This window comes from Anomaloglossus baeobatrachus, chromosome 5 (genome assembly GCF_048569485.1).
Source record: "Anomaloglossus baeobatrachus isolate aAnoBae1 chromosome 5, aAnoBae1.hap1, whole genome shotgun sequence".
Classification (NCBI taxonomy): Eukaryota; Metazoa; Chordata; class Amphibia; order Anura; family Aromobatidae; genus Anomaloglossus; species Anomaloglossus baeobatrachus.
Genome location: NC_134357.1, coordinates 224,593,426 through 224,612,707, shown reverse-complemented (window position 1 = coordinate 224,612,707; position 19,282 = coordinate 224,593,426).

Here is a 19,282-nt window from a genome sequence, read left to right as displayed (position 1 = left end):
CCATCTACTTCTTCACTGAAGAGACAATTTAAATAACTGCAGGGACCCAAACCTCTTCCTCTAGTATTAACATCAGCACAAAAACTCTATGCTGCGAGCTCAATGAGATGGGTTTCCATAGCCGAGCAGCTACTTGGAAGCCATACATAACCAAGCACAATACCAAGTGATGGATGAAGTACTGTAAAATACCGACCACAGGACTAATGTGGAAATATGTCCTGTGGAGTAATGAATCATGATTCACTATTGCTCACACAACATGTTACACTTTAGGGTTAGATATGTATTGGAAACATTTCTAATATTTCTATAGACCTCCCGGATTTATAGATCTAACATAGTGGTCACTCCCTGACACTAACAATCAGAAAACAATAGGCAATAACCACTAAAATTAATATAAAAATAATTTACTTTACTATAAGTTCATATTAAAAATAGTTCATGGTTGATCTCAACAAGAAATTCCACACAAAAAAAGTGCAAAAGTACTTGTTCTCTCTACTTATGTATGATATCGAAACAATGCCAATGAATAAATAAGCCGGGACATCTAAGAGAAATAACATAAAGTAATAACAATATGCACTTTTCTTAAGCCTGAGGCTATGTGCCCACGTTGCGTCCTGTACCTGCAGAAATTTCTGCAGCGATTTGAACGGCACATGTGCACTTCAAATTGCTGCAGAAACACTGCGGAATTAAAGCAGTGAAAAGGCAGATTTCATGCACTCTGGATGCAGCACCTCCCATAGACAGAGCGGGGGCTGCATCCAAAGCACACGGAATAAGTGACATGTTGCTTTTTACAACACAGCTATTTGGCAGCATGCAAATCGATGCGTTCTAAAACGCAACGTGCGCATGGATTATGCACAATCTTCATAGATTGTGCTGGGGACGCAGGACGCATGCAGTTACGCTGCGGTGCAGAATATACCTTCATCCAGGATCCAGGAATTCATTGAAAGCTACAGGAAGCGACTAGAGGCTGTTATATTTGCAAAAGGAGGATCTACAAAATATTAATGTCACTTTTATGTTGAGGTGCCCATACTTTTGCACCTGTCAAATTTTGTTTAAATGCGGATTGCACATTTTCTGTTTGTACAATAAACCTCATTTCAATCCAGAAATATTACTGAGTCCCTCAGTTATTAGGTATATGAAACTGAAATAGCTGTTGCAAAACCCCAAATTGTTATAAAGAAAAAAGGTTAACATTAATAGGGGTGCCCAAACTTTTTCATATGACTGTATATATTTATATATATACTTTCTGTAGTATCCGGGCGTTGCCAGGGATAGTAACTGTCTCTTTGTCTCTCTCCCAGTCTCTGTCTGTCTGTCTATCTCTGATGTCTGTCTCTGTCTGCATCAGTCTCTCTGTCTGTCTCTGTATCAGTCTCTCTGTCTGTCTCTCTCCATCTCGGTGTCTGTCTCTCTCTGTGTCTGTCTGTGTCTCTCTCTGTCTGTCTGTCTCGTTCCAGGTCTGTCTCGTTCCCCGTTTGTCTTTTTCCCCGTCTGTCCCTGTCTCTTTACTTGTCTCTGTTTCTTTCCCTGTCTCTTTACTTGTCTCTTTCCCCGTCTGTCTCTTTATCTTTCCCTTTCTCTTTACTTGTCTCTGTCTCTTTCCCTGTCTCTTTACTTGTATCTGTCTCTTTCCCTGTCTCTTTACTTGTATCTGTCTCTTTCCCTGTCTCTTTACTTGTATCTGTCTCTTTCCCAGTCTCTTTATTTTTCTCTGTCTCGTTCCCCGTCTCTTTACTTGTCTCTGTCTCTTTCCCTGTCTCTTTACTTGTCTCTTTCCCTGTCTGTCTCTGTATCTTTCCCTGTCTCTTTCCCTGTCTCTTTATTTGGTCTCTTTCCCCATCTGTCTCTTTCCCCGTCTGTCTCTGTATCTTTCCCTGTCTCTTACCCTGTCTGTCTCTTTCCCTGTCTCTTTACTTGGTCTCTTTCCCCGTCTGTCTCTTTCCCCGTCTGTCTTTGTATCTTTCCCTTTCTCTTTCCCTGTCTCTTTACTTGTCTCTGTCTCTTTCCCTGTCTCTTTACTTGTCTCTGTCTCTTTCCCTGTCTTTCGCTGTCTCTCTTCCTGTCTCTTTCCCTGGTTGTCTATCTGTCTGCCTCTGTCATTGTCTTTGACTGTCTCTCTTTCTCTGTCTCTTTCCCTGTCTGTCTGTCTATGTCTGTCTGCCTCTTACTCTGTCTGTGCCTATGTCTGTGTGTCTCTTTCTGTTTCTCTCTATCCGTCTCCCCACCGACATCTTATTACCTCACACATAAGCTTGTTATACTAACAGTTTATTTTGTTCCTATAGCAACCACTCACAGCTGCTATTAATTACCTAATAGCTCGCTGCTCCATTGACTTTAATAGAGGCAGGTTTTTTGGAGAGTAACTGTAAAGCGCGGGATTAAATTTTCCCGTCAAAACATAGTCTACAACGCCCCCTGGGTCACATGAGGCGTCTGTGCAAAATTTTGTGACTGTAAATGCGACGGTGCGGCTTCCTTTAGTGGACACACACACACACTCAGCTTGATATCTTGATATATATGCATGACTGTATATTAGGCCTTGTATAACCCACAACGCAACTAAAACACAAAATACAATGCTCCCCGCATAAATAAGGAAAAACAATGAAACAAATTTTGTGTGTATGGGAGGCACCATTTGGATCAGAGAAAAGATAACTTCTCATAAATCTGGCCCATCAACACAGAGTACAACTGTAAATTGGACCCTAAATTGTAAAAAAAAAACAAAACAGCAAATCCAACTTTTACAAAAACAAGATCTTCAGTTTGTTCAGTCAACGAAACAAGCGCCAGTGTTACGCAGCTTGGTGTTTTGTGTGTGATCCATCTAGATAGGCACTGACCAGGAGGCATGATCTACTCCCCAAAGTCACAGTTCTGCAGCTCTGTTGCTTTGTCTAGTTATAATAGTACATCAATATGATTTTACTACCAGGGTCATCAGTACAATTTCTCTTACAATACTCGGGAAATATTTTTTAAGATATAGCTTTAACATTTTATATTAAAAGGATAGTAAAGCTCGCCGCAGCAGATGGTAAAGCGGCGAGCAGGACTGGACCCACTGGAGGAAACTGGGCTTACCCTTTAGTGGGAGGGGCTTGACTAAGCACCCACCGTGAGGCAGACCCCAGGTGCGACTTCCAGGGCAGGGTCGGACATTGAGACAAACAGACATCTCTCTAGAGAAGCAAGAACTTCCGGGAAGTCTGAGGCAAATAGCACGGCTGAGGGGAAAGACGGACACAGTCACTAGTGAAGCTGGGACCACCGGGGTAGCTAAGGCAGATGTCACGGCCATGGAGGACGGACATCGAGGTACCTGGGTAGATGGACACAGTCACTACTAAAGCTGCGGCCACCGGGGTAGCTGAGGCAGATGGCACGACCATGTGTCACGCTCCCCGGGTCCTCGGTTCCGCTCCCCGGGTCCTCACCCCCGCTCCCCGGCTCACCTGCCACGCTCCCCGCTCTCCAGCCTCCGGTGCCCGTCCTTCCCAGGTCCCCTTGTCTCCGATCCCGGCGCCCGACGGCTTCCCAGGCCCTGGCCGGCTCCCCTGCGTCCTCCTCTCAGCTTCCTTCCCTGGCTTCTGGCACCCGGGCGGCGCGCATGCGCATTAGGGCGCGCGCGCGGTCACTGACCCTTTCTTAAAGGGCCAGCGTCCATTAACAGGAAATGAGGCTAAACAGGTACAGGGTATAAAGGGGGTTATTGTCCAAGGGGGCGGGGCCTGATCTTCGTGTTTCCTAAGCTAGGAGTCAGGTCTCCTGGTGTCTCTGTGCATATACTCACCTATCTCTCTTGTAGAGCCGTGCCTGCCTCGCCATCCAGTCCGGCCGTATCCTGAACCCCGAACGCTGTCCATCTGCCATCCTGACAGTCCGCACCATCTCGGATCCCTGCGGTGACCCGTCATCTCGCTCCAAAGGTTCCGGACCCCGCCTGACATCATCTCGGCTTCCGAACCTGAGCTGCGTCACCCGGACTACCACCCGTGACTCCGTGGTCCCAGGGACTTCTCCGCTATACTCGTGTGCACGGACTGTTCTGCTGTTTATAGTGTTCCAGCTACCGGACTCTTTACTACCATCTAGGAGTTCGGCCCAGTGGATCCACCTCCTGGGTCTGCCCGTCCACCTGGCCGTGACAGTAAGATCAGGTCATGGATCCCGCTGCAGCACTAGCAGCCGTACAGGAGGAACTCCAACGCCAGCGTGAAGTCCAGACCCGCATGCTGCAATTCATGTCTTCTGTGGACGCCCGCCTGAACACGCTACAAACGGCAGTTACGACTTCAACATCCCGGGCTTCCACTAGTCAATCCACGGATCCAGCTCCTGTGGCGACTTCTTCAGATACCACCAGACTTCGGTTGGCTTCACCACCCCGGTACGCCGGAGACCCCAAGACCTGCAGGGGATTCTTAAACCAATGCTCCCTCCATTTCACGCAGCTGCCGCATTTGTTTGCCTCCGACCAAGCCAAGGTCGCCTTCATCATGTCCCATCTAGAGGGTGAGGCACTGGCGTGGATGAACCCCTTGTGGGAGAAGGGGGATCCTGTGACCACGAACATCCAGGACTTCCTGCAGGCATTCCGTGGTACTTTTGATGAGCCCGGACGCGCCTCCGCGTCTGCTTCGTCTCTTCTCCGGTTGCGTCAGGGGACTCTGACGGTGGGTCAATACGCGATCCGGTTTCGCACCCTGGCCTCAGAACTCGGGTGGAACAACGAGGCCCTAACCGCCGCCTTCTGGGAAGGACTCTCAGGGCGAATTAAAGATGAGCTGGCGGGTCGTGACGTACCGACCACCCTGGATGCCCTGATTGCCCTAGCGACTCGAGTGGACATTCGCTTTCAGGAGCGATCCAAGGAAGTGTCCCATGAGAGATGTCCAGTACGGCATTCCTCTCCTCCGCAGAAACCCTCCGTACTTCAGTCATCGACAGCTGGGGCTCCCGTCCACGAGCCCATGCAGATCGACCGAGTGCGTCAGTCTGAACAACGTCGAGCAGAGCGGCTCGCCAAGGGTCTCTGCTTTTACTGCGGTGAGGACACACACCTGCTATGCTCCTGTCCAGAGAGGCCAGGAAACTCCAAAGCCTAGGGTTGGTAGGAGAGGCCACCCTAGGTGCTGGGACTCTCTCTGACCCGGTTACATGGACAGTGCAAGTGACAACGGGAGAGACGCGGTTCACGGCTGATGCCTACCTCGATTCCGGGGCAGCAGGCAATTTCATCCAGCAGGCCACGGTGGACAAGTACCGGGTGCCTGTTATTCCACTCGACAAGCCCCTAGTGATTGCCTCGGTGGATGGGAGACCCCTCTCTGACACCATCTCCTGGATCACCAGGCCGGTCGAACTGCGTATCGGTGCCCTTCACACCGAGAACATCGCTTTCTACGTTCTCCCACACATGTCCCACCAGATCCTGCTGGGACTTCCATGGTTGCGGACACACGAACCATCAGTTAGCTGGGGCACTGGCGAAATCACCCGATGGGGCTCTTCGTGTCATGAGAGGTGCCTAAAGTCCATACAACCCATCCGACGACCTCCGGTTCCAGAGAACCTACCGGGGCTGCCCTCGGCCTATTGGTCCTTTGCAGATGTCTTTGATAAAAAGGAATCCGAGGTACTGCCGCCACATCGTCCATACGATTGTGCCATCGACCTGCTCCCAGGAACAACACCACCACGAGGACGCATATATCCTTTATCTCCAGCCGAAACAAGGGCCATGTCTGCTTACATCTCAGAGAGCCTGGCAAGGGGGTTCATTCGGAGATCCTCCTCTCCTGCTGGAGCAGGTTTCTTCTTTGTCAAGAAGAAAGAGGGCGACTTACGCCCATGCATAGACTACCGGGGTCTGAATCAAATCACCGTAAAAAACAAGTACCCTCTGCCGCTCATTCCCGAATTGTTTGACCGGCTTAGAGGAGCTCGTGTGTTCACCAAGCTGGATCTTCGGGGTGCTTACAATCTGGTACGCATCCGCTCTGGTGACGAATGGAAAACCGCGTTCAATACGCGCGATGGACATTATGAATACTGCGTGATGCCCTTCGGCCTGTGTAACGCTCCTGCCGTATTTCAAGAACTGGTGAACGACGTGTTCCGGGACCTTCTCTACCTCTGTGTGGTAGTGTATCTAGATGACATCCTTGTCTTCTCTCCGGACCTCCAAACCCACAGAGAAAACGTACAGCTGGTTCTACAAAGACTGAGAGAGAATCGTCTGTACGCAAAGTATGAGAAGTGTGTCTTTGAGCAGTCTTCTCTCCCCTTTCTGGGGTACATCATCTCTGATACTGGACTGCAGATGGATCCCAAGAAGGTCTCCGCCATTCTCAACTGGCCTCCTCCTTCTGGACTGAAGGCAATCCAACGCTTCCTGGGATTCGCCAACTACTACCGCCAGTTTATCCCTCACTTCTCTGCCTTGACTGCTCCTCTCTCCGCTTTGACTAAGAAGGAGGCTAATCCAAAGGACTGGTCACCTGCGGCTGACGCCGCGTTTGGCTCTCTGAAGCGGGCTTTTGCTTCCTCTCCTGTACTCCACCGTCCGGAGTTAAACCGCCAGTTCACCTTGGAGGTGGATGCCTCCTCCTCAGGAGCCGGAGCAGTGCTCATGCAAAAGTCCTCCTCCGGGAAGATGGTGACTTGCGGATTCTTCTCCAAGGGCTTCTCAGCGCCTGAACGCAACTACACCATCGGTGACCGAGAGCTCTTGGCAGTCAAACTGGCTTTGGAGGAATGGCGCTACCTCCTGGAAGGTGCAGTGTACCCCGTGATTATTTACACGGACCACAAGAACTTGGAATACCTACGGTCCGCTCAGCGTCTGAACCCACGGCAAGCCAGGTGGTCCCTATTCTTTGCCAGGTTTGATTTCCAGCTTCACTTCCGACCCGCGGACAAGAATGTACGCGCTGATGCCTTGTCCAGGTCTTTCATGCCCATGGAGCAGGAGGAAGAGACTACCCAACCCATCATTTGTCCTAGTAAAATCATTCCGGTGGCCCCTGTCACCCTGGCCCAGATACCGCCCGGGAAGACCTATGTCTCCGAGGTAGACAGGGAAAAAGTGTTACACTGGGGTCATGCCTCGAAAACAGCCGGTCATGCTGGTCAGAAAAAGACATGGGGTGCGATTGTACGTCATTATTGGTGGCCATCCCTTCGCACGGACGTCGCTGCTTTTGTATCCGCCTGTTCCTCTTGTGCCAGGAACAAGACGCCCAAACACCTCCCATATGGCCGTCTTCTGCCTCTGCCGATACCCTCAGTTCCGTGGCAACACATAGCAATGGACTTTATTACGGACTTGCCATTGTCCTCCGGACACACAGTCATATGGGTCGTGGTGGACCGGTTCTCTAAAATGGCCCATTTCGTCCCTATGGCTGGACTGCCCTCTGCTCAGGAACTCGCGGACGCCTATATACAACACATCTTCCGCTTGCATGGCTTTCCATTACACATCGTATCCGACAGAGGAACTCAGTTCACCTCCCGCTTCTGGAGGGCTCTCTGTAAACATCTGGGAGTGACTCTGGACTTTTCATCTGCATACCATCCTCAGTCTAATGGCCAGGTAGAGAGGGTCAATCAAATCTTGACCTCTTTCTTACGTCACTATGTTAACGCCCATCACGACGACTGGTCCGCTCTTCTTCCTTGGGCTGAATTCTCCCACAACCACCACATCAGTGAGTCGTCCTCCAGCTCTCCCTTCCATGTCGTTTACGGACTTCAGCCTTCCATCCCATTGCCTGTATCCCCTTCTTCGGATGTCCCTGCTGCAGATACAGTAGCCCGTGACTTTGCAACCATTTGGGACTCTGTCAAAGCGTCCCTTGGGCGTGCTTCCCTGCGGATGAAAAGACACGCAGACAAGAAACGTCTGGACCCTCCGTGTTTCTCTCCTGGAGATCTCGTCTGGCTTGCTTCCCAGTACGTCCGCCTGAAGATACCATCATACAAGCTGGGTCCTCGCTACATTGGGCCGTTTAAAGTCCTCAACAAGATCAATGAGGTCTCCTACAAGCTACAGCTCCCGGCCACGATGAGGATACCCAACTCATTCCACGTCTCCCTGCTCAAGCCGGTTGTCCTGGGTCCCTTCTCCGCTGCTGCCAGTCCGGCTCCTCCTCCTATAGCCGATGACGACATCTATGCGGTAAGGGATATCGTGGCCATGAAGACCGTACGAGGTCGACAGTTCTTCCTGGTGGACTGGGAAGGGTATGGTCCTGAGGATAGGTCCTGGGAGCCCAGGGAGAACGTGGGCACTCCTCTGATCCGTGCCTTCATGTCCCGGTTGCGGGGAGGGGGGCGTGGGGGGGGTACTGTCACGCTCCCCGGGTCCTCGGTTCCGCTCCCCGGGTCCTCACCCCCGCTCCCCGGCTCACCTGCCACGCTCCCCGCTCTCCAGCCTCCGGTGCCCGTCCTTCCCAGGTCCCCTGGTCTCCGATCCCGGCGCCCGACGGCTTCCCAGGCCCTGGCCGGCTCCCCTGCGTCCTCCTCTCAGCTTCCTTCCCTGGCTTCTGGCACCCGGGCGGCGCGCATGCGCATTAGGGCGCGCGCGCGGTCACTGACCCTTTCTTAAAGGGCCAGCGTCCATTAACAGGAAATGAGGCTAAACAGGTACAGGGTATAAAGGGGGTTATTGTCCAAGGGGGCGGGGCCTGATCTTCGTGTTTCCTAAGCTAGGAGTCAGGTCTCCTGGTGTCTCTGTGCATATACTCACCTATCTCTCTTGTAGAGCCGTGCCTGCCTCGCCATCCAGTCCGGCCGTATCCTGAACCCCGAACGCTGTCCATCTGCCATCCTGACAGTCCGCACCATCTCGGATCCCTGCGGTGACCCGTCATCTCGCTCCAAAGGTTCCGGACCCCGCCTGACATCATCTCGGCTTCCGAACCTGAGCTGCGTCACCCGGACTACCACCCGTGACTCCGTGGTCCCAGGGACTTCTCCGCTATACTCGTGTGCACGGACTGTTCTGCTGTTTATAGTGTTCCAGCTACCGGACTCTTTACTACCATCTAGGAGTTCGGCCCAGTGGATCCACCTCCTGGGTCTGCCCGTCCACCTGGCCGTGACACCATGGAGGACGGACATCAAGGGACTGGTGGGACTGGGAGACAGACAAGGACACTGTACACTATAACTGGAAAGCACAACAGACAAGGGGTCCTGACAACTAGCTGGCTAGAGACCAAACCACTAACTAATCAAGTTGATCAGGCACCTCCCCTAGTGGAAGAGTGCCTTAAGTACCCAGTGCCTCTCAGCGATAAGCTGAGAGACACTTCCAGAAAGTGACATACTGGGCCTTTAAGAGAAGGGCAGCTGTGCATGTGCACACCTTTGGAGCCCTCCCAGAGGGCCTGTGTGGCTTGCACAGGTCCTGGGAGAGAGAGCAGGGACCTCCACGTGGAGGACCCCAGGGAAGTCATGCAGAGTGATGCGGGCCAGCCGCGGCGGTGAGTGGGCATCTCTGCAGGGAAGAGGGTGATCGGTGCATAGACACCGGTGCTACAGATGTATTGATATATTTACCCAGATATACTATAACAACAAAGAAAAAGTGATTCTGTCAGATGAAACAAAATACACAAAGTGCAAAATAGTAAGAGTTCTATTCCCTACAAGAGTGGGGACTTAAAACAGTTAGGCTATGTGCGCACGCTGCGTTTTCTTGTGACCACAAAGATGCAGCGGTTTTGGCCGCACAAAAAAGCCCCCGCAGTAAAAACACAAAAAAAAACATGCGTTTTTGCATGTTTTTTTGCTGCGTTTTGCTGCATTTTTGTTGCTGCATTTTTTCCAATGCATTGCATGGGTGAAAAACGCTGGCAAAAATGCAGAAATAATTGACATGTTGCATCTTTGTGGTCACCTCAAAAACGCACCTAAAACAAAACTGCACTGTGCGGACAGTCATGCAGTTTTTAGACCAAAAACACACCCAAAAACGTGCAAAAATGCAGCGTGCGCACATAGCCTAAAGAAGCCCCTCCAGGGAAACAACACCTTGCTCCTGTTTAGTCCTATTCGGTCTGTCCTCTGCCTACCAACAAGGATTAAGCACCCTAAATAAAAAGATGATGCCTCCATTCCACGATGGCTCACTTTAAATCACCATATCCATACCTAAACATTTAATTCAGAGGAAGAAGGTGGCATAGTAAAGCAAGGATTTGCCTATAGTAAGCAAGCAGGGCATTAATACGGGTATGTAATTAAAGTACTATCTCAATCAACAGTACAGACGGACTGGAGACACCAAATTAGTAGTGTACCGCCCCGCGGGCTCGGCTGTGACCGCCGAGCCGCTCGGATCCGTGCTCGTACTGCGGGTGGTTGCTCGAGCCTCTCACGGACCCGGGGGTTACGTCGCTCTGCAAGGGAGTTGGCGCTACACGCGGGGATTTGGGTGAGGAGTCTCACGGCCGGGATCGCGGTGGTTTTGATTTGGATTATAAGTTCGTGACGCCACCCACGGGTTGTTGTGATTGTAGACACCACCGCGGTGAAGGTACGGAGGCTCCCGGGAGCGGTGTAGTGGCGCAGCTAGGTGTTGACCCCTTTGTGGGTAGGGGATGTTGGTCCCGGGGGCCCGGTTGGAGAGGGCCGGGGTGCAGGGTGTAGTGTTGCGATGCAGCGCGGTGCGGTGCCTGATGGCACTGGTGTACTCACTCTGACACAAGACACTGGAGTCACTGGTAAACCAAACGGAGTGATGGACGGGGCCCACAGCTGGCTGCAGCTTTTCCAGATCAGGTTGGTGGTTTCCGCCTTTCTCCTGCACCCTTATGTTTGGATGGTGACTCCTGTGCCTAGACACCGGTAGTCCGCTCCCCGACTTTGATGTGTCGTAGGAGCCCGTTTTCTCACAGACACTGGCCCTTTGGATCTCTTGCCTTTGGCGGTGGCACTTATCCGGAATGGCTGGGCTGTTGCCTGAGGTCCAGACCGCAATCAGTTAATTTGACTAAATGGGTTGCTTCTAGCCTAGTTCGGTTTCTGAGTACCCTGGCTCCGACCCAGCCACCGGTGGATTATGGCAGGCCTGGTCACAGGTCTGCCCTGGAACTTCACGACACTCCTTCACTGTCAGAACTACTCCACCAACTAACTACTGTGTTTTTCCCTCCAGGCCTGTGAACTCCTTGGTGGACATCAAACCTGGAGGGTGGTGAAAAGGGTTTTTTGTGGTTGGCTGCTGTCACCTGTCTAGGGAGGGGTTGTGGTGTTGTGTGTGTGTAACCACCTGGGACGACCTGACTGGTTCAGGGCGTCACATTCCCCCTTGGTTTAATGCAGACTGTCCGCGGGCTGCCCGTCCATTTCCGGTTTATTTTTGCTTCTGAAAAAGATAAACGGGAACATAAGAACAAGTATAATAACATTTTTACATTTGTTGAATCTTCCCGTATGGGAGGCACATGCTTTAACGTTACGATAACATTTCTATTAATACGGGAACCGGGTCCTCCAGTCACCCACCCAAACAACCTAGACCTTGATGCCACCGCTAAGCGCTGGTGCGCACCCCTTTTCCCCAGTCGAGGAATGGGCCCAGGTATGTTTAGCGCAATTTGTGGGTTTACAACCGCCTGTCTCTCAGGGGCCCCACGTCCAAGGGGACCCCCGGCTCGGAGGATGGCAACCGGTTTCAGTTGTGGCGGGCCTCGGCCATCACTTTCTCGCAGGCCCAGCCTCCAATCTGCCTCTCCGGAGGCGGTGTAACTGGACGGCCGGTAAGGGGAGGGATTATTTACATGCCCAAAAGTTTTTGGGTGGCCTCCCAGTTCTCGGCCTTGTCTTTAAAATGGGGGCAACAAAAGTCCCAACAGGTACGAGCGCTTCAGTAGCTGGTTCCGCTACCATAAACAATGTAGGTCCCAACGGGTACTTGCAGTAGGGTCCCAACGGGGACTGTCCTTGTGGCAACGGGGATCTGCTACCTTAATCTTCGGCACTTTCATCCTCCACCTCGTACTCTGCCTCCACGGTGACTCCGGGGATGTACGGTGGGGAGGGGTCTGGGAGCACTCCGGGCCTCCATGTTGTGCCCTTCTCTGCACGCTCAGAGCAAACCAGCCCCTCTCTCCACAGTGGCGGGTGTACGTGACCAACTCTCCAGGGATCAGGTCACGGTCTGGGTGGCCCATAGGCAGGTGGGGATACACGTCCCGATGGGATACAAATACTTATTGCTCCAAGCCGGGCTCAAACAGGAACCCCCACCCCCTGTCGGGGTCAAAGCGCCGGACCTGGCCCTCATACCTCGGGCCTCGCACATGGAAGGTGGCACACCTCAGGTTCTCCTCCTTAATCATGCGGGCCAGGACCTCGGCCCTCCTCTTCTCCCAGGCCTCGATCTCCCGGCCCAGCTGGCTCTGCTGCCCCTCCCAATACAGGGCGTCTACGTGCCCCTCGGGCGCGCGGGGCGGGCCCAGCTGGAGTTCCACCGTGCCAACTACGATCGGCACCTTTTTTTGGGAACCCCGATGTGTCGCGGCCTGGGGCGCTGCCCTGCAGCAACAACCCTGCGCCACCTCAGCCGAAGCCTGGATGTGGGGAGCGGCCAGCTTTACCTGCCGGGCGGGTCTCTGGGTATCCGGCACCTTCGTCTTGGCCGGGCGGACTGCCGGGTCTGGGATCTCTTCGGGTGCGGTCGCTTCCGGGAGCAGTGGGGCCTCCTCGGGAGCGGGCTTCCTCCGGGAACCCTCCTTCCACGAAAGCGGGACGGGTGCGGGTCATGCATACAGTCGCCCGCGGACTGCTTCTATGAGCGGGTCCTTCTGGGCAACTGGGACGGGCTCCGCCGCTGGTGTCGGGGGCGGCAGACCAAGTGGGGGAGCAGCAGTGACCGGTACGGGCAGCGGAGGGGGCGACAGGAGAATTGGGGGTAGACCGGGTCCCTCAGCAGCAGCAGCCGGTCGCTCAAGGACATAGGGGCGTGGGTCACTCGCCCTCTCCTCTATAATCACCTCCATCTCGCGTGCCCGCATGGCCGCGGCGATCTCCCCCATCTCGGCCGTCCACTGCTCCATCAGGTACCTCACCTGGACATGCAGCCGGCAGCACATGAGGGTCGTCCGGGCTTCCACCCACGCCGATGTTCCGGGCTCAGGCTCCGGGAATTCTGGCCTCTCGGACGGGGCGGACATGCTGGGTGCTCGGGTTCCAGGAACAAGACGGGTGGCGCGGTCCTGGCGTCCCTGCCCTTTATCCATGCGGTCACATGACAAACAGTCCTCGCCCGCCACCCTTGGTCTTTCTCGAGCACTTCACTTGCTTTTTGCACTGCTCTGCTCTCAGGGGGCGGGGCTTCGCCTTCGCGCCTTTTCTGCTCAGGGAAGACGACTCGAGCAGGAACTTTAAGTGCTCAAGATGGCGGATTCTCCAATTTTTCAGCGGGATGCCACTGGCAATAATCCGAAGGCACATTTCCACTGGTAAGTGGCTGGTTCTATCCCGTTCGCAAACGCCAGAAGAGTCAATGTGTACTGCCCCGCGGGCTCGGCTGCGACCGCCGAGCCGCTCGGATCCGTGCTCGTACTGCGGGTGGTGGCTCGAGCCTCTCACGGACCCGGGGGTCACATCGCTCTGCAAGGGAGTTGGCGCTACACTCTGGGATTCGGGTGAGGAGTCCCACGGCTGGGGCCGCGGTGGTTTTGATTTGGATTATAAGTTCGTGACCACATCCACGGGTTGTGGTGTTTGTAGACACCACCACTGCGGTGAAGGTACGGGGGCTCCCGGGAGCGGTGTAGTGGCGCAGCTAGGTGTTGACCCCTCCATGGGTAGGGGATGTTGGTCCCGGGGGCCCGGTTGAGAGGGCCGGGGTGCAGGGTTTAGTGTTGCGGTGCAGCGCGGTGCGGTGCCTGATGGCACTGGTGTACTCACTCTGACACAAGACACTGGAGTCACTGGTAAACCAAACTGAGTGATGGACGGGGCCCGCAGCCGGCTGCAGCTTTTCCAGATCAGGTTGGTGGTTTCCGCCTTTCTCCTGCACCTTTATGTGTGGATGGTGACTCCTGTGCCTAGACACCGGTAGTCCGCTCCCCGACTTTGATGTGTCATAGCAGCCCGTTTGTCCGCAGACGCTGGCCCTTTGGATCTCTTGCCTTTGGCGGTGGCACTTATCCGGAATGGATGGGCTGTTGCCTTCAGTCGGGACTTAGGTGGGAATGAACCCCTGAGGTCCAGACCCCAATCAGTTAATTTGACTAAATGGGTGGCTTCTAGCCTAGTTCGGGGTCTGAGTACCCTGCCTGATGCTCCGGTATCCAGTTGGCTCCCCGGTTCGGTTCCGGCGGGCCACTACCCTGTTCCAGTCCCTTGCAGTTCCACCGGTCGTTTTTCCGGTCTCCTGCAGGTGGCCACCACCGTCTGCCTCCTTGCCAATGGCGACTGGGCTCCGACCCAGCCACCGGTGGATTATGGCAGGCCTGGTCATAGGTCTGCCCTGGAATTTCACTACACTCCTTCACTGTCAGAACTACTCCACCAACTAACTACTGTGTTTTTCCCGCATCCAGGCCTGTGAACTCCTCGGTTGGTGGACCCAACAGCCTGGCTCCACCCCCCCTGGTGTGGACATCAAACCTGGAAGAGTGGTGACAAGGGTTTTTTGTGGTTGGCTGCTGTCACCTGTCTAGGGAGGGGGTGTGGTGTTGTGTGTGTGACTACCTGGGACGACCTGACTAGTCCAGGGCGTCACAGTAGCAATTAATCAAAATAAACATCAGACTGGCACCCAAACTGGTTAGTGTACCTGTAATTTGGTGGTTCTATCGCCATCGCTCCTCATTGACACATTTTATTTGTTGTGATGGTATATGTGGGTATATATATTCATATAACGTTTTTAATTTTGTATTATAAGTTATATCTTAAAATATTTTGGGAGTATTGTTTGAGAAATTCTATTTAGATATACAATCATTATGTTCGGGTAGAAGTTTCTCTCTTAGGCTATGTGCGCACTTACCGGATTTTGCCGCGGATTTTCCGCGGATTTGCTGCATGTTTCGCTGCAGAAAATGTTCATAACATCTCTGCAGTGAATCACCAGCAAATCCTATGGAGAAAAAAAATCCTGTGCGCACTGGGCGGAATTTGACAGCTGCATGTTTTGCTGCGGGAATCCCGCAGCAAAAACAAGTGCATGTCACTTCTTTTCCGCACATCGCTGCGGGATTTCACTCCATTGACTGCAATGTAATCGGGAAATCCCGCAGGGAATAACGCAGGCAGCAAATTCTGTGCGGTTCACTGCGTTTTCCTGCGTTATTCCCTGCGGTATTTCGCGGTTTACCTCCGGTAATGTACATCGCCTGTCTGCGGTTTGCAGGGAAGTGATGTCATTACAGGAAGAGGAAGCAAAGCAGAGAGTAAACACAAACACATCACAGACACAGATAGACATCACAGACACATAGAACACAGACACAGACACATAGAACACACATAGAAAGAAAACGGAAATATAGAAAACAAAGAACGTGGGCTCCACTGTATATTCACCTTCCAGCCGAGGTAAGCACACAGCGGCGGCCCGGTATTCTCAGGCTGGGGAGGGAGAGGGGCAGGGTTAATGTCCCCCGCCTCACTCCCCCTCCTGCAGCCGAGAATATCAGCCGCAGCTGCCCCGGCACTGTCGCATGCATTATGCGGCAGCACCGGCGTGTCCTCGGCTCTTCTTGCTGCCGTGTAGCAGTGGCGGTCAGGGTAATACAAGGGGTTAATGGTGGTGGGGGATCACCGCCATTAACTCCAGGCTTGATCATGGCAGCGTCTATGTGACAGCTGACATGATCAACCTGTAAGTAAAGTTAATAAAACACACACACAGAAAAATCCTTTATTTTAAATAAAACAAACAAGCCTCGTTCACCATTTTATTAACCCCTCCCGCACCAAAGCTCCGGCATAATCCACCGCTCTGGCGTAATCCACAGCTCCGGCGTAATCCACCGCTCCGGCGTAATCCACAGGTCCTGCGCTGCTTACATCCAGCCGCGACTGTCACAGACACAGCGCTGAATGAATGCAGCAGACAGCAGAGGTAATTACCGGTCATTTCCCACGGCCGGTAATGTGAACTCACTGCCGACCGTGGGAAATGCAGCGATCTGTCCTCTATCTATCCCTCTATATATCCCTCTATCTGTCTGTCTATCTATCTATCCCTCTATCTATTCTTCTGTCTATCTATCTACTATCTGAGAATTAAATGACTTTTTTTTTTTTTTTTCAATGTGCTTTATTGCATTGAATGCAATAAAGCACATCCCAACCCGCACGCGGCAAAACCGCAGCAATACCGCAAACAATACCGCGTAAAACCGCAGCAAACCGCGGCAAACCGCATGCGGTTTTCGGATGCTGTTTCCCGCGGTTTTTTACCGCGGGTGCGGTAATCTTTGACAGCATGCGGAATTTTCTCAAGAAAATTCCATTTCCCAGTACGCACATAGCCTTACATTATTTTAAATTATAAGTCTTTTGTGCATACAGACACAGGATTTTTGAAAATGCACTGATCAACTGAGGCTATGTGCACACAGTGTGTTTTTATCACGTTTATGTGCTTTTTTTAGGCGGTTTTGTCACAGAACTGCATGCAAATCCTTATGCCAGCAAAGTCAATGATAATTCTGAAGTTGTGTACAAATGTTGCTTTTTTCCCTTGCATGTTTTCTGCAGAAACTAAACTGCATTGTCAATTCTTTCAGTGTTTTTTCACCCCGAATGCATGAAAAACGCATGGAAACAATGCATCGAAAAAAACGCACAGAAAATGTGTCAAATACGTGCTTTTTTCTGCCTGGAGATGCAGATTTGGTGAAGAAATTCTGCAACTAAATACTCAGCATGAGCACATAGCCGAATAGTGAAGCACAGGCTTAGTTTGACTGGTTAGATCCCTGCACTGGACTGATTGTCCTTTTCAGTGCAGTGAAGGTAAAACTGGAGATTTGACCCATAGGATTTGTAGTCTGGTGTGTTTTATGTGACATCGGAGGATGCAACTCATCTTAAACTACATCTGGTAATTTAAAATTATACTTAGAGTTTTACCATTTTAGAAACTTCTACTACGTTTACACCATCAATAAGTTTCTACACAAAGGATAAAATAGCATTTGTTTCTGGATTTATTATGTACGAGTTTTAGTGCATGTTTGTGGGGCTAAGTAAGTAGGAAAGGCAGCACAAGAGTTAAAATTGGCCTCTTTTGTGATTGACATCTTTGCTGCAGATATTACTCACACACAATCTTAACTTGCATGTCATAATCCAGGAGAAGTGAACACAAAAATATTTTATTAGGCTAACATGAGATTACACTATGTGTTGAAGTCTGAATATTGCAAACCTGATAAAGTAAAACTGCAGTGTAGCCCACTTAGAACAATACTTAAAGGAGATTTCCCCTTTCAGGACTGTTGACTCTAGATGCTCAAAAATAACTACAATAACAGGGTAGCTACTCGCCCTCTGTGGGTCCATTGCCGATTTCCTGCCTTCATTGATGATGTCATGTCATCAGGAGGTAGACGACATGAGCTGCTAAGTCCATTGATTAGCTGAAGCAGTGACGTGCAGTTGACGAGACATCATTGCTGGAGTCAAAACACCAAGACCGAAGCAGTGGCAAGAAGCCAGAGTTGGACCTGAAAAGGGGGAGTTCCTGCTCAGCTTTTTAGTTTAGGTCATTTAAAGGGGTTTTCCACTGTTAGGAAAGTGGACCTTAAATGCTTTAAAATTAGTTTGTCAACCCAAAGTGACAGCATAAACTAAGCACATAGCCTTTAGTGGATACAGCCCAAATAGAACTTGCACCTTTTGTGTTCTAATTGCTGCCTCTGTTCTGCAGAAACTGACGTTTAGTCAAGTATGCTAATTTAGGTGCTCGGTGCACCCTTGGTGTGGTCAAGAGACTTAGTGCATCGTTTTTCTTACTGCAATTAGGAGTTTCATTTGTTTCTTTTGATCTCTTCAAAACAAAGATTGAGATTTTACTGGAATACAGGTTGTCAGTTCTACAAAGCAATACAATTATTTTGATTGACTGTTGTGAATCGCATACTTGTACTAATGTTTTAATACGTATTTATATAACCATAATTTTCATTACTTTCCTCCTGATATACTATCAGTGACAAGATAAATGTATTATCTCAAGAGCAATTTTAAGATTGCATTTGACAGATAATGTATTTGAAAAACCAATAAAAGCACAATATATAATAATGTGGTGTAAGAAACATTTGTGTCCTTTTAATTGATTCCTTTTTCTTATGTTTATTTACAATAAAACTAGGGCTATGTGTCAAGTGAGCAAAACATTTGAGCAATCTGTCACATATTGTTGAAAAGTAACCAACTCAGAGAAAAGTCACAGGAGTCTTACATTAGCACATAATCACAAAGACAATCAGATGTGATATTGTAGTGTGACATTGCAATATTGATGTCACGCAGCCAAACGTGCCGTGTAACATTTGCCTTAATAGTTGATAGTACAGTCCTCAACAATGAAATTGTAACGCCAAAAAAGAAAAGATTTGTAATTATAGAAATCACAAGTGGATAGCTATGTTAGTGATATGCAAATGATAAAAAAATGGAAGCAAACATTTTCTAAACCTTTTGAAAATGTTCTGCCACTCTGAATGCATCTGGGCAACCATCAAGATCTACTGCTGGCAGCTCCCCTTGCAATTGTTGACGGATGATGTTCCAGATGTGCTCAATGGCAGAAAATTCCGAAGACATTGCACAAGATATTTTACCTTGGATGTTTTTCAACTGAACGCTAGCCCACATGTGGCTTGTATTACTGTAAGAAGTGGGAACTTGGTTGGCGTGGAAGAAGGTAAGAATGATCATTTTCCTGTATTTAAATGTGTGGGACATTATACTAGTAAGCGGCCCAGTATATGGGAGATTATAGCAAGAAGGGGCCCACGATGGGAGACATAAAAGGAAGAGGAGACATTATTCCAGGTTGAGGCCCAATAAAGGTGACATCATTATTACTGGAAGGGGCCAAGGACAAGGGACATTATAAAAGGGAGAGAGCCCACAACGGGAGACATTATACCAGGATGGGAGTCATTAGAAAAGGTAGGAGCCATGATTTTTACTAGAAGGAGCCCAGGACGGGGGACATTACTATAGGAAAGGACTAGGAAGAGGA